Source organism: Natator depressus, chromosome 15, assembly GCF_965152275.1.
Source record: "Natator depressus isolate rNatDep1 chromosome 15, rNatDep2.hap1, whole genome shotgun sequence".
NCBI lineage: Eukaryota > Metazoa > Chordata > Testudines > Cheloniidae > Natator > Natator depressus.
Window position 1 is genome coordinate 24,337,819 of NC_134248.1, and position 14,970 is coordinate 24,352,788.

At 42.6% G+C, this 14,970-nt stretch overlaps 1 protein-coding gene across 1 annotated transcript in view; it reads left to right on the plus strand.

The window, feature by feature from the left end:
* The first annotated feature begins 854 nt into the window (after positions 1–854).
* The window catches only part of CCDC92 (coiled-coil domain containing 92), a 111,351-nt gene continuing 97,235 nt past the window's right edge, over positions 855–14,970 (plus strand). The window contains exons 1-3 of the mRNA XM_074973279.1: positions 855–1,034; positions 7,793–7,904; positions 12,104–12,176. The gene's annotated coding sequence lies outside the window, so the exon portion shown is untranslated. The remainder of the gene's footprint in view (positions 1,035–7,792; positions 7,905–12,103; positions 12,177–14,970) is intronic.

Below are 14,970 nucleotides of genomic sequence, written 5' to 3' on the forward strand. Positions count from 1 at the left end.
TCTGGCTGCTGCTGTATCTCATAGTGTGCACCTGAAAGATGCAGGTGTCACCAGCAAGTCCCCAACCATTTGCAGGTGTTGTCACGTGCTCACATAGGGCCAAACCCTCCTTTCTGATTTGCACTGTGGCTCGCCAGTGCATGCCGAACTCACTGTGTGGGAGGAAGTTCTGTGCATGGGAACTGGTATGGAATATTCATTAGAGCTCCAGACTTCAGGCCAGGGAAGAGATGCTTTGCCCAGGGGTGGAGCTTTCACTGTCCGGTTCGGCTGGGTCTTTAGAATTCCTGATAGTGGTGATGTGTGCAATGAAGTGAAACAAGGACAAGGCAGTAGCTGAAATTCACAGGGTCTGAGTAACCCCTGAAGCTCTTGATTAAGATGAAGACTTGCTGACTTCCAGTCGAGTGGCTGGAGGCACAGTCATGAGCATTTTTGTCTTTGACTTCATTAGAGCCAAATCTTAGTTCCATCTCTTTTGCATAACACATAAATAGAAGGTTGACACTCTAAAGAAGACAGAGCCAGTTGTTCCATTAATATCCTTCATTAAAAAAACCCCAAACCTGAAAATCTGTTTCTAAATCCAGGAGACTGTTTCTAAATTCCCCCGGAGATGTCAGTGAAATCTGAAAAGGACACAGCCCTGGAGGTTTTCATATATATTTTTTTATAATATTGAGATGTCGATAATAATAATAATAACAATTAATAATGAAAGTGTCCATTTGGCTTCATTTGTTTATGGAAATTCCAACCCTGGATGCCTAAGATCTTGCTCTTTCTCGGCTCGCAACAGAAGCCGGGCTGCAAGATTTGTATCCGATATTTCTCCAACACAGACGCAGCTAAGAAATCCCAGGAGGTCCGCGCGCCAGAGACCATGCAGCAGACACGAACGGCACATCTTCTGTGAATCCAACAGGCCCAAAGCACTGTGTGGTCGTCATGGAATAAATCCCAGAGATGTTGAGGCGAATCATGCCACGAGGCATTTCTGTTCTGGTATTCAACTTGAAAAGCAACTGAGAAAGGTTAGAAACACTTATATAATATTCCATGCTGATCTAGATAAAGAATCAGAGTATGTGGGAAGGAGCATTTCCCATAATTTTCCTGTGTAGGGTTAATTTACCCATAAAACTCTTTCAGAAACCGCATCAAGCATTCAGCTTTGAAAAGTGATCTGTCCAAAAATAGCATTTCCTTTAATAGATCTGCTCCTTGTGTGGGCATTTAGAGTCAGATCTGCTGTTTTTTAGTGACCCAAATCAGTGTTACTATTTGTTATCCTTATGAGGGCTGCAGAACACACACAGCTGAGAGGGTTCAGAGTAGCAGCCATGTTAGTCTGTATTCGCAAAAAGAAAAGGAGTACTTGTGACACCTTAGAGACGAACAAATTTATTTGAGCAAAGCTTTTGTGAGCTACAGCTCACTTCATCGGATGCATTCAGTTTCTTTTTGCGAACACAGCTGAGAGTGAGCTAGGGATTATCACCAAGATTACGTCCTATCAATGAGCCATACAAACCCACTGAAGGGAATGGGGTGGCACAGGAATTGCTGAGGGCTTCGTCTCAATGCCCTGCCATTGCAGAGGTGTAATGAAGGCTGAATCTGACTCCTTATTCCTTATGATGAGGCACTAAAAAGAGAGATCTCAGCTTGATTCTCGGCGCTCAGGTGCCCTTTGCAGTTACTGAGCATGTTCGCTCTGGAGTTGCTGAAGGGGCCCTGCATTGCTATTTATAGAGTTGCCTTTTGGAGTAGAACTGAATTTTAAACTCAAAGGGCCTGATTGTGCAGCCCCGCGTGTGCAGAATTGTCACTGACTCCTCCGGAGGATCAAGAGTAGCTACAGGATTAGGTCCATAAGACCTTCCCATTATCACTACTGTTAGCGAGAGCGCTTTTGGGGGGGACTGTAACATTGGGTTTTAAAACTGGGCTGACTGAAAAATTGATGCAAGATCAATTTCATGATTTGTTGTGTGAAATATCAAACCTCTGAGATTTGTAATGTTCCTTGTTGAATCGGTGAAAAAAATTGGAACTTATTTGAATCAAATAAGCAGTGTTGCCAACTCTGAGTTTTATCATATGACTCACAATATTTGGAGTTGTTCCTTAGAGCTCTAGCTCCTCCAGTCATGTGAATAGAAGAGAATCTCAGCTTTCATATAAAACAAAAAAACCTTAGGCCCAGATCCTCAAAGATATTTAGGTACCTAACTCCCATAGTTAGGAACCTATATACCTTTGAGGATCTGGGCCTAAGTTTCTAACTCTCATGGCAATGCAGGAGAGCTTGAGAAGGTGAACCATAAAGACTCAAAAAGCCAGATAAAAAAGAACCCCCTTTTAAAAAAAAATCATCTCACCATTTTTAAACCAATCTCATTATTTTTTGTGGACCTGATAAATGACTTTTGAACATGTGATGCTGGCAAAACACCAGTCACTTAGGTGCCTCTGAAAATCCCATCCAGTAATTAAGATAGAAACGAATAGACTTATTAGAGACCTTATCCATTCTCTGGTTAGTGCAGGATTGTTCCCTATATTTACTGCTAGTGCTTTTTTCTAGTCTAATTATAAAAGTCCCCAGAGACTGGGACTTAAACTTCATTCACTATGCAAGCAGGCAACCCACATTCATTATATCCAACCATTCCCAAAGTGATTTATAAATATCCCATGGCAGATTCCTCCTAATTAGAAGACAATGACTGTAGCTGTGTTTACATTGCTATGCTTATTAGAAAGAAAAAAGTCTCTGGTTTTGTACTATGTGCAACCTGAGATCATATGTTTGAGTGGTGTCTTGATTATTTTTAAATTGGTTTTAAAGAAATATTTCTTGAGGGCATTTTTTGGTTTCTGAGTCAACACAGGCACATGGTTTATAGCTAGTTACTGTATGAAGTTACAGATCACATGTTCACTGTGAACTTTCCCTAAGTTTATTCAACTCTAAAAGTGCAAAGTTGGGTTAGGGAAAAACGTGTACGCTCAGCAATGAGCCTCGTTCTTCGTAAATGTCACTAAGGGCCAGAACTTGTGTTTCAGTTTCGATGGGCAAATGCAAATATTGTACCTATATTTAAAGCTACACAATGTATGTTCAGCCAAAACGTAGTCGAGCCAAGATCTTAGCAGGGAAAGTCATCAGCCTAGATAGATCAGCCACGTTATGGCTTTTGCTTTGCAGTGTGTGAATGTTTCATGATGTTGCCGAAGTCAGCCCTTTACATTTTGCTTGAATCTGCATAATTTGACAGTGGCTTAAACGCTTTGATTTTTGGGCCTGATCCTGCGCCTTTACTCACTCATGTAGGCCTGATTTGTGCAATTGGACCCGAACTCAAAAGGAAGAGTGTCAGTGGTGAGATTAAACATAGAATGTGTACTTGTGGAGACAGAAGAACTTTCCTAGAAAGCACTTGTTGATGGAACTAGTTGTGCGACTATGGGTTGAGGATTGGGCCCTCTATTGGTAGGGTACACTGACCTCTTCCAGCAGGAGAACCGTCATGAAATTCCATTGCAAACCCTCCGCAGAACAGCGTTGCTCTGCTGAGAAAGGGTGAGGTAGTGGTTAGGGCTCTAACCTAGGGCTTGGGAGCCCTGGGTTCAAATCCCTGCTTTGCCACAGGTTTCCTGTGACCTTGGGCAAGTCACCTCTGGCCTGGTGTACAAAGATGCAGAGAGGAGCCTAGAAGGATTTACAAAAGCACCTAAGCAGGCTAGGCATCCAACTTCCATTGAAAGGCAGTGGGAATTAGGCCCCCAGCTCACTTAGGAGCTTTTGTAAATGCCAATGGTATCTAAATGGTATCTATCTGCATCTTTAGGTCCCTAAATACCTGTGTAAATATGGCCCTCTCTGTGCCTCACTTCCCCGTCTGTGAGGTGGGGATATCAGCACTTCCCTGGCTCACAGAGGTGCTGCGCGGGGAGATACATTATTGTGAGAAACTCAGATACTCTGAGTAAGCATCTACGACAGATGGTAGCTGAGTACTTCCCGGTTTCTAGTAGGATTGTTTTCAATCTGAAAGCTGCAAGGCTCATGGTCTTCACACAAACTTCACCCTGCTATCCATGCTCCATGTTTCCTAATGAGAAACTCAGTGTTGGAGTTTTAACTCACAGAACAATTTTTACATCAGGAAGTTGGTGTTCTGACATTGATACCTGAAAATAGTGTCTGGGTCTAGAATGTTGTTTACCTAGGCAGAGAGCCACGGAAATCAGCTTGGTAAATCAGACTTTATGGCCGTTTTCATGAGATTGGATGCAACATCAGTGCAGTCTTTTGGATGGAAACTGCTTTTGCATCTGCCAGTTAATTTGTGAAAAAAACATTGCAAGAATATTATCTCCCCATTGTGCACTTCCTCCCTAATACAACTAAAGAGTGTTCTAATATTTTATTGCCTGCAAGGATTTGAATATATTTCCTTCTGCCAGCAAGGTTTCATGTACAGAACCAGATCCAATACTTAAAAGAAAAGGAGACTTAAAAACGTTGATGTTTTTGGGGTGATTCTAATTGATCTATTGAGCAACTGCTGAATTATTAGTTGACGAGCACCACGTTTGGGCTCAGCATTGACAGTTCAGTTTAGCTTCTGGTCATGCAGCATTTTTAAGGCATCTTGCTGTTCTTACAGTGCGATCAGCAACGTTGTGAAAAAATGAGATTTGACCTGATATTTGAGAGTCGTGTCTTGTGATTTGCCCTAACTGCTGTTTTTCTGATTGTGCCATTGATCATAGCAATACTGTTCTGTTCTCTGGCAGCTTTCTTCTGAGCTTAATCACCACTAATTAAGGTTTACAACAGGCTTGCGTGGTAGGTATTGGCATCATATTTACAGATAGAGAAACTGAGGTAGAGAGGTTGAGTGACTTGCCCATGGTCACAGAGTGAGTCAGTGGTAGACACTACATGTAGTTTAAAATCTGTCTGCCACCTAGTCATTCTAGGTACTTGTACAGTAAATAAGAGCAGGTGGATTTATTATCCCCTCCCTGGAGAGGGCTCTCAGACTCTTCCTTTGCAGTCTCTTCTGATGGGGAGTGGGACTGTGATAATTGTCCCCAGTCTCTGTATGACTTGCTTCTGAGAAATAGAATCACTGACTCCCGTGAATTTGCCCATCCCACCAACAGGGCCAACATGTTGGCCAACTCCTTCCTGTTCTGTTACACTTGTAATCCCTCTACTTTACACATTCAACAGTTCTTCACACGTTGTTTGACTTTCCTTGCCTTTTCCTGTCTTGTCTTCTTGATTTAGCATCTTTCTCAGTATCTGAGCTGGGGATGTGGGGAAATCCACCCCTTTTGCTGAACACGGTGTTAACACATCGCTACCAGAGCTGACTTGTATTATATCTTCCAAAGAGCAAAGTCATTTGTTTTTAGAATCCACCAGATTGCTCTGAGTGGTACCTTCAGAACATGTTCCCTGGGGAGGATCCCCATCTCTTATAGGGGTTTTAATTTTCTGCTCTGGAAATGAATCTGTTCAAACACTGTTCCTCATGTTCCAGTTCCTTTGGCTCTGATTCTCCGTGTCTCGACTTATATTTCCTGCTCCCAGTTGCTATCCCAATTCCGTGCTAGGAAAATGGCGCATGCTTCTCTGCTTTTCATAAATTACATACATGGCACAAGAGGGAGCACGGCAAAACCTTAGAAACTCCAGATACTTATTGCATGTAGGAGTTGAATGTCCAAGGAGAATGACTATTCCTCTCCCATGGTGATCAGGGTTTGCCATAGTCAGTGCAATGGCCTCAGCTATATTACACAGAGAGGAAGAACGGGCTTGTGGGTAAGGCTCTGGACGGGGACTTGGGAGATTTGCATTCAGTTCTTGACTCTGTCAGAGACTCCTTGGGTAAATCACTTACATTCCCTCCGCTTCACTTCCCCGTCTGTGAAATGGGGATGGCCCTTCCTTTGTCAATCTGGTCTATTTAAACTGAAAGCTCTTTGGTGCAACATGCACAATGGAGCTCTGATTTTGGTTGGGGCTGATATTAGATTAGTGACTTACTAATAACCTACTTAAATTATGAATCATCCTGTTTTTAAAAGGCAACAAAATACGTCTTTGATCTGTCCCTTAGTCACGTCATGTGCATGTTGAAACCGAGGAAGATGGCAAAGGTAAAGGATAAAAACAGTAATAAATATACGTGTTCAACTTCCATAATGGAAGTTCTGAAGCTTTTTTCACTCAGCTCCATGCTGAAAACACACTTCTAAATGTGCTGAAAAGTCAGGGACAGCAAGCTTTAAAACTCCTCTTATAAATTACAGCACCATTTTAACACAGATTTATATTAATGTTGCTTTAGTGCTTTAAAACATTACCTGTCCTAAACTGAACCATGTGAGTTTAATCTTTTCCAATTCCTGTTGGACCACTCTCTTTGCAAGCTCGAAACCTAACTTATCTGTATCTGATCAAAGGCCGGTGATGATAATGTTTAAGCAAAATCTTATCCAAATTCCTGGCGTGGTTCAATTCCGAGATAACCATGTACAGATTTCCAAAGTATTTCTGTAATGGATTTTGTATTCGGTGTGTATTCATAAAAGATTTCTGTCACATACAAGAGGCACGGGGTCGTCCGGAGTTTGGCTTGGCAGTCTATGCTGCTCTGAAATTGCTGGTGTTGGTATTTAGTTCTTAGATATTTTACTGAATTGTCTTACGGTTTGGTAGCTGCACATTTCTGAAGATGAGACTAACTGGTCACTTTCTGAGGCAAGGAGATCACCTGATCTGCCTCGGGTGAAGGGGCCTTATGGATAAAATAAACCTATATTATACAGGCGGGTGTGCATTAGCTACGGATACTACTTTTTCACGTGTATCACCCTTTCCATCCAAAGATCTCAAAGCACATCACAACCATAAAGGAATAAAGCCTCTTAACACCTCAGTGAGGTGAGCAAGCGTTGGTTAGGTGTGTCAGCGACTTGCCAGGGTTATTCAAGATGTCTGAGGTGAGTCACAACTCGAACCCGAAACCCTTATTATTTGTATGGCAGTATCAGCCCCAGTCATGAACCTGGGCTCCATTGTGCTAGGTGCTGTGCAAAAGCAGAACTAGAAGGCAGTCCCTCCCCTAGAGAGCATACAGTCTAAATACAAGACAAGAGCCAGCAGGTGGATACAGATAGGCGAGGAGCACAAAGAGACAGTAACTTTTGGGGTGAAATCCTGATCCCATTGAAGCCAATGGGAGTTTTGCCTTCAACTTCAGCAGAGCCAGGATTTCCTCCTGGAATCTTAGCTCCTTTACAAGGTTAGCCGCCTCCATGTAGAATGAAGTTGCAGTAATACAAATTGTCAAGTGCACTTTTCAAAGGGGCGTGTGGCAAATCCTGAGCCCCCTTTGGAAATCCCAGCTATTATTGTCATTGTACACCCATGCGGTAACTTGTGATGCTGCAAGTTCATTGTAGTTTCCAGGTGTCACTGGATCCGTTCCAAGCTGGCCTGGGTTTGAACAGGTAGCCTGGATAGTAGACACTGCCTGTCTTAATGTTTTGGGCTTTCTTTCTTTAGAGCCACACTTTGAGAATGAGATGCACCTTGAGAAGAAGAGGGTAGCTGGGGAACTTCCTGGTTTTGCATTAATTAGAATGGATACAGTCATTCATATCTTGCCTGAGAGTTGGTGTAAGCGCTAAACATCCTTCAAGTATGCTGCAGCTGCCATGTCTAATCACCATTCTTTGTGTTACATTTTTTCATGTCTAGTTCCCATTTGTGGGAAACCTGCATGGCAACTATCAGGCACTTCCTGGTGTAATGTCATTTAAGGATTGTGGACCCAGGCTGAAGGCTGTTGAAATCTAGTGACTCAAACAAGGTAAGCCCATTTATGAATAATTATAACCCTTCCAGAGGATTTGGCCTGAGAGGCCTGGCTTACCCCAGGAGAATATTTACAAAATTCGGATGTTAGTACAAAGTACATTTATGGGGCTTGAAATAACCCTACATTTTTTTAAGAGGGGCTAGTATAATTGAATTGGCAAAGCGTTCTCTTTGACATTGATTTTTACAACAGCTTTACCTTTTAGACAAAGTTTCACGTGTTTCTGATTTGCAAAATTCATTGCGAATGTTGTCAGATCTGGTTTCTGTCTGCGTTTTGGGGAGGAGAAAGAATAACATGCAAAATTGCTGCAGTTTAAAGTACAGGTCATGGGCTGAACACGTCTCATTTAAGGGATTCCTGCTTTTAAAACTGACCTTTGACTGTCAGTGTTTCAAAACTTTGCTGTCCCTGTCAACTATGGGTTTTTTTAAGTGATGACCTCTCATGTGAAGGGGAACACATCAACTACGAGCTAGACTCACACACCCAGACACGGGGTTTTACTGTTTAGAATCCATAGGGCTCTTTTTTTAAAAAAAAAAATTGACAACATTTTTCCAGGGAAAACAGTTTCTTGCTTTGTATTTTAATTGGCTCTGGAGAGTTGTGTTAGGGCCTGATCTAAATTCCACTGGCAGTCCAGAGAGGGGAAATGACTTCGACCAGGTCACGGTGGCAGAGCTAAAGTGGAATCCAGGTCTCCTGACTCAAGTGCCCTATCCACTGGACTACACTAATTCCCCGAAAGTGTGTAGAAATCTAGAATATGTCGTCAAGGCCATTTACGAGGTGGAGCAGAAGCTAAGCCATGCATGCTGAGGGGTTTTCCCAGGGACTGGATCAGTTCAAGAAATAAAAGGGCTCTGTTAGAAACTGGTATTATGGGCAACAAACTGTTCATCTTGCTCTACTTCACTTTAAATGTCAGATAGGTGAGAATGCTGCATGTTCGGTCTCTGGCGTTCAATCTGGTATGCCAGGAAGGGAAGGACTACATTGAGTTCTGAAAGTGTTCTTATATGTCTAACAAGGACCAGGCAAAACACATCACACTGCTCACAACAGGAAGTATACCTCGGCCACTTCCCAATGGATGTCCACCATAGTTTTGCAGATGCAGATCCTTCCAGGGAGGTCATCTCTCCATATTGGTATCTAAACTAGAGCTGGCAAAGTCTGCGACACTTCCCAGGCAGCAGGGAAACTGAGTGAGAGTTGTCAGTTGAATGCTGCAACATGGGTATTTATCCCTCAACCATGCTAATATGGAGGAGACCAAGGCAATGATGGAGATGGGCCTGAGCTACAAAATGGATGTGAATGCAGATCAAAGAACTTCCCTAAAGTTTGAGGAAGGGGGCTTGAGTCTGATGGGCAGGTTTGGCCCAGTATGGAGCTTGGGGCAAGCTTGAGAGTTTAGAGCTAGCCCTGAGCCTTCCCAAAGTTTCTGCCATACACGTCCCCCTCATTCTCGGGGAGTGCAAGTGACATCTTATACCTGCTGTACAGATGGGGTCAGAGGATGCCCTGTGACCTCATACACCTGAATAAGAGTGCCCAATTCTAGCCCCAAATGCAAGGAGGTGTAGCAGTTTCCTAGATAATTAGCTCCTCCCTTTTGGGAGCAGTGTAATTAATTGCCCAAGCACAGAATGACAGGTACAGTACCAGGCTGCTGCAGAAGATGCTGATACCCAGAAGCAAAGGTAATACGTTCCCTTCTTGCTACAGCCTATCCCCTCAGGTGGCCACTGAGAATTTACATCAGTAATAACCCATTAGGTCTCACCACTGTTCCCAAGAAATGTGGCTAAAACAGCCTTTCTTTGGAGGTAACAAAAATAAATGGGTCTCGAAAGGAAAGCAATTCACCTAGGAAACTCTGAAAGCTCTGGGCATTTCAGCCCATCTCAGCTTTCTTTTCTTTTTCATTCTCTAAATGGCACGGATTCAGTCACAGTAGATGGTGCATGACTGTGCACGTCTGGTTTTATGGTTAAGTGAATAGCTGATTGAACTGATATACTGGACACAATCTACTGGAGTAAATAAAAGAGCACTTGAAGGAAGCATTGTTTTCTAACAGATGTAATGGTCCAAACTCACTCCTGATGCAACCCCACTGAAATCCATGAAATCTACCAGTGCTTCCTTCAAGTGCTCTTTTATTTTAAATCCACGTCCTCCTTGTTTCGGTAGATCGTAAATGGCAAAATTGGGGGGGGGGGGGTTATACTATCATTTTCTCTCACTGCCCATATCAGTCGCAACAGTAAAGTTATAATCCTAGGAACCTTTCTTAAGCAATGACCCTGCCACCCACCCAGATGAGCAGTGCCTTTACTGGCTCACATGGCTACAAGCAGCTGGTTTGCACCCATGCTCCCAATTTTCCCTTGCTGTCCCTGTAACAGGGAGCATCTGGTGAACAGAGAGATGACTTCCTGTTCAAGTCTCCTCTACCCACCCCACCACACACACCTCATGGGTTGGGCTAACGAGGCAGCACTCCTGAAAGAGGGAAAGAGCTTATTCCAGCCAGACCTGCTAACATGGCTCAGCCAGAGGCAGAGCAAGGATAACCCTGGGTAGCCTGAAGCAGGCTAAGATGGGAGCTGAATTACTGCACTTCAAGATACTGGGATTGGCTGTCCCCTGTTGGTTTACTAAACCTGTTTAGCACAGACTTGGGGGGGGGGATGATACTTGACTGGTGTGGTCAAAGAGCAGTTTCATGGACCTACACTTTCCTGTTGGGCTGATTTAAAAAAGAAAGAAAGAAACTTAGGAAGTAACCACTGAACTCAGTGGAGCATTTGACTTGGTGTCAATTGGTAACCCCGAGGAGCTGTTTTGTCTGGCAGTCCTGTTATCTTTCCAGTAAAGACTTTGCTTAATTGTCTGCCTCCTGCTCAAGTCCCGCATCCAGCAAAGTGCTTTAGCATGTGCTTAAATTGCCCTAATTTCAGTGGGTGCGAAGCCCTTGCTTAAGTGCGCTGCTGAATTGGGGCCCAAAACCCGAAGGTGAGGCTCAGCCACAACTCTGATGGAAGTCAGTGAGATTCTTGCACCGTTAAGAACTGCAAGAAACCTACAACCCTAGGGGCAGACCTAGACGAGCTCAACTGATCTCCTCTTCTGGCCCAGTGCCCAGCTGCTTTTAAGGAGCAGCCCTAACTAAACTTTGAAATGCAGGCATGCAGAAAGGGAAATACCGTGCAGGCGTACGTTGAATGACTAGGTAGAACAACACACAAATTGTTGGCCTGGCCGATAAGGGAAGAATAGGCTGAGCAAAGGGATTCCTGCTATAAAAAGGAGCAGGGGCCCTTGGGAGAGGGTGACTTGCTTACTCTACAGTGTCTGAGGAAAATTTGTGACAGGTTCCATGAGTTTTATGGGTAACAGCTACACACCATGAAGTTCTTGGCTCAGGAAAGCCACATAACTAACGTGCGCTGTAAAATTAAAACACATTCCACGGAGCAGAGACAGGCATGTGCGTTAGATAAGGAAAGCTAGACTGAAAGAATGGCTGGAGGTATAACTGCCTTTAATGCGGACCAATCTGACTTCACTTTAGCCAATAACCCTAACGTGGCAATGGCTGATGTGTTTATCTTGTGCATCTCTGCCCTGGCATTATAAAATGTACCCACTGTCACTGCAAAGTAATGTTACCAAGTGATTGGTGTAGATGTCTGAGAGTCAGGACACCTGGGTTCTCTTCTTGAATCTGCCACAGATTCAGTATGTCATTGTGAGCAAATCACATAGCCTCTTTGCATTTCAATTTACCCGTCTATGTAATGGGGATTAAATAGCGCATGCATGCCTGCCAAATGGGTGTTGAAAAGCTTAATTAATATCTGGAAATTGAGATCCTCTGTTGAAAGGTTCTGCAACATATAATTGCAAAGTATTACATTAAAAAGGAGGGCAAAATCTCTAAAGAGTTCCTGGGGTTATGTAGAGTATAGAGTGCCTGTCATAAATGGATTTAATAACCTCTGTCAGAATTCAAGAAAACCTGAATTTAAACTGATTTAGATTTACATAAATACACATCAGTGAGGGACTCTTACAAGCTCCAAGTTACTTCAGTGAAGTTTTTGAAAGTTAATTCTTCATTCTTTCCAATGTATCATGAAATTGACAGACTTGACATACTTGTCCTTCCTTTTCAGAGTCTGAGCAGAACATAGAACCAAATGAAAAGCGCAAGGGTGGTTATTCTGTATGGCTGGCTGAAAGCCCAAGGTAGAGGTCGTCTGTCTGTTTTTCTTTCATATATTTTACATGTTAACATAATTTCTGACATCCCTGTTCCCATGAAAATGACCAAAAGAGAAATATAACTGCATGACCATAACTTAGTTTTGAGGTTAATTGCAACAAAAATAGCACTAACTTTCCCTTCGGACATTGATATTTTCCAAGCTTCCAGTTAAATGAATGCATAGAAGACAGGGTGCAGTATATACCGGACACCCAATTGTATGTGAAATTTGTTTGAGGACTTTTCAAAGTAGATTAGGCACAGGAAGGGGATAAGAACGGATAAAGACACAGTCAGCTCTTCAGCTGGCATAAATGGATGTAGCTCCAATGAGGTCAGCTGAGGATCTGGCACATAATGTGCCTCTTGGGTATTCTGTAGCCAATTACAAATCAAACTGATGTATGCTGTACTTCAGAGCATCACCACTTGGAAAAAGGTTAACTCAGATTCGCTGCAGTCTCAGTGTTGTGAATTCCCTGGGAACCACATCAAAGCTCTTTCACAGGAGGATCTCCGTGCCATGTATGTTCTCAGGCACTGAAAGCAAAACCATTCCAAGCTGGGGTACAGTGTACATTTCCCGGATCCTCTGTCATCTCTAAGGATCAGAAAAAAATTCTCTTGCACACACAGAATTCATTATAATACAAATAATAAACAATAATAATAATCCGCTCATCGCTGGAAGAGTGAGGAATTGCCCCACTGGCTCCCTGTGGTTTTTTCTCTGCAGTAGTGTTCTGCTTCTAATTAAGCAGATTCATCAGACTCAAACTGAAGCACTATGACAAGGCTCAGAATACGTTCCATCTGTGCCTGACCATAACACTGCTATCAAAAGTCCTTTGAAAATAAACGCTTGGAGATCTACTGATGAAAAGTCCTACTATATCAGAGTTAGCTGATGTTGTAAAGTATTAACTATCACAGCCCGTTCCTTTCTTCTTTGCTCATATATCGTGCATGATGATGTGGTCTTTTCTTGAAAGCCGGGAAGAGCCCTTTCCTGTTCCAGTCTGAACTCTAATGGCCAAGCTGGGGCTTGCAAAAAGATTCAGCTTCCTGAAGAAGCAGCTTAGCTGGCAGAGCTTGCAGCAGCTTATACTAACAGTTTTCACATTTTAGCAGAGGTTTCCTACTCAAATAGATAGAATGGTTGACAAGCCTAGAACCAATTACAGTCATTCTAATAATAACACTTAGCTGCACCCGCAGAGAGGTTTATAAAGGGGATTATGTGTCTCCAATATCTTATGTACCAAACTAACAGGTATTTGGGACCCATTAAGTCATATAACAGGCCTTTTCGTGGTGATGTTACTCCAGAGTATTATAGCTGTCATGAAAAAAGCATTAAAGGGAACTAATTCGACCCTTGAATTATGAAACCTTCTAGTGAAGGTTCCCCCCTGGGTCTTCAGAGTAGATCTTATTTTCAAAGCTTTTCCTTTTTAAAAAGCCTGGACCACTGTGTAAAGGGTGGAAGTCGGTTCAAATTGTTTGATTTATCACAGTTGCTGCTCTCCTTTGGAGAGTGAAGATAATCATGGGGTACAGAATGTGCTTATGAACCCAATGTTCTATACTAAGGGTTGGATTCTCATCTCAGTATTACACAGGTGTAAATCTGGATTAGCTCCAGTGAAGTCAATGAAGTTACTCCATGTTTACATAGGTGTAAGAGAGATTGGACTCTTGGCCCCAGAGGACTCCATCTCTGTCTAATCAACTGAATGAAATAACAGCAACAGATCTATCCTTTGTGCAAGCTCAATAGACTGGATTTTTGGAATCCTAATACATTTGAAGTGTTTAGTGATACGAAATGTGCCTATGTAATGACAGGAGGAGTTTGCTGGATTTCCTGAGTGATGGTGAATAATACTTGGGAAGAAAGGGCTGCACTTCCTGACCTGGCTGTACAAGGCTGCAGTGGTGTGGCATGAGAGTCACAACCGACCCAAAACGAGAGGTTGGAGGAGAGGGAAAATACAACAGCTGGCTGAAAAAAAATTATTATTATTATGGGAAATTTCTGGGGGGAGGAATTTTTTTCTCCCCTCTTCCTTTTCCCCACCCCAAAAAAACCAAACACAACTTCCTGTAGAAGTTATTTAGCTTTCAGCAACAAAAATCAAAACCTGGGAAAATATTTAACCATTTTTGGTAATTCTTAAATCTTTCCAAAACTGAAATTTTACTGACTTGTCCCTGAAAAGGAGAATTTTCCATGACTGGTTCTTGCTCTGGTCGAAAAGCCAAAAAAAAAAAAAAAATAAATAAAGTCAACCAGCTCCAGAATATACACCAACTCAAATCCAGCTAATCTTCTGGGAGCTGCTCTTGCTTTCCAAAGGCTAAGTGTTGCTGGGGCACTAGTACCAAATGAACAGTCACCCCCATATAACTTCCTTGTAACCAACTCCGCTGTATTTCACACATTCACACTCTTCCCTTCCAGCTGCTCCCTGCACGTCAATGTTTTCTGTAAAGAACCCTGCAGCCCAAGCTATTGACTCCAATGTTGATTTTAAAATGCTGCTATGATTATGCTTTACCCATAAGCAGTTAAATGGAATAAATAACCTTATTAATTCAATCTGTGGCTGTCTGACTCACTGGAGTGAATTTAATTTTTAATATAGCATAATGGAGCTTGATTCCTAGCTACCGGATGGCTTCCCTTAAATTGTCTTTTCAAACATCTGTCAGCAGTGGATTCATTTAAAATGTTGTTCCTTCTGAAGTGTGGAGAGGTGTTTTTTCCACTGA